This window comes from Orycteropus afer, unplaced genomic scaffold (assembly GCF_000298275.1).
Source record: "Orycteropus afer afer isolate SDZICR_OR568_19922 unplaced genomic scaffold, OryAfe1.0 scaffold00689, whole genome shotgun sequence".
Lineage (NCBI taxonomy): Eukaryota > Metazoa > Chordata > Mammalia > Tubulidentata > Orycteropodidae > Orycteropus > Orycteropus afer.
Window position 1 is genome coordinate 205976 of NW_006922276.1, and position 1183 is coordinate 207158.

The 1183-nt window shown below is 55.9% G+C and overlaps 1 protein-coding gene across 1 annotated transcript in view; it reads right to left on the reverse strand.

Moving 5' to 3' along the window:
• TTYH1 (tweety family member 1) overlaps nt 1-1183 on the reverse strand; it is a 19612-nt gene that overhangs the window by 6233 nt on the left and 12196 nt on the right. The window lies entirely within an intron of this gene.

A 1183-nucleotide genomic window follows, 5' to 3' on the forward strand; every position in this document is an offset into this window, starting at 1 on the left:
TTGGAGGCAGCATGGCTCTGCTGACATCCTGAATGAGACTCTGGTCTCCAGAACCGGGAGAGAATACGGTTCTTCTTTGCAAGCCGCTCAGCTGTCAGAGTGTCCTGCTGTGGTGGCCCGCGTGTTGCCATGGTGCTGGGAGACGGGCCTCCAGGCCGGAAGGCACTCGCAGTGCGGTGGCTACAGCGGAGGACTGGAGCGGCCCCGCCACCGTGGGGCTGCTGTGGGACCGGGCGGCGTTTTGTTCTGCTCACGGGGTCATCGCCGATTCAGGAACGACTACCAACAACCTCCGCTTTGTGTGGTTGTGGCAACTGCAGGAGCGAATGTGTGTGGCACTCGACACGCCAGACACCGTCCTCTCATCATCAAACACTATTATTTTCCCACTGTGATAGATTCTTCACCCTTGTGCTGCAGGGAGTTCCTTGGTGTGGCTCTTCTGGCCGTGGTCACGGCAACGCCCACCAGATGACTGGGCGGGACTATGCAAATCTGAGATGCTGGTGAACGCCCAAGGGGATTGGATGGGTTATTAGTAATGTAAATAAGGTACCTGGCTCCCTTCTGGGGGTGGGACCATGCAAATGAAGTGTATGGAACCCTAGCGTGGGGATTGGTCAGTTTTGTCATCTTGCTAGGCTGATAACAGTGAGCTGTCCCAGAGGCGGAAAAGTGGAGTCTCACTGCCATCAAGAGGAGACCTGACAGGGGACCCGGGATCCCTGCATTGGACCCCCTGGAGGCACAGAGACGCAAAGAGCGAGCAACAGAGGCAGCAGAGCCAAGGGACCAGCCAGAGACAGAGAGACGGGCTGCCTGGCCCACAGAGCGAGAAAACTGAGGCAGGAGGCTTCCTGGCGGAGTGGGGCGCCTCTTTGGGCACCTATCTGCAAAACTGAAAGAGCTTTGTAATACTGGCCCAAGCAAGGCAGAGGCTGAAGCCAGAGAGAAGCGTGCCTGAGGCACAGCTAAGAAGAAGCTGTCCTGATCGGAAAACTGTATCCTGAGTTGTTTCCGATCCTAAATTCCTTCTCTAAGAAACCCCATAATCATGAGTATTGCCTGTGAGTTCTGGGTGGCCGTTGCAATGAATTATCAGACCCAGGAGAGACGTAGTGAGTGCCTGGGAGGGACGGCTGGCACCAGAAACGGTAAAAAGAGTTAGACATGGCAGTATGTC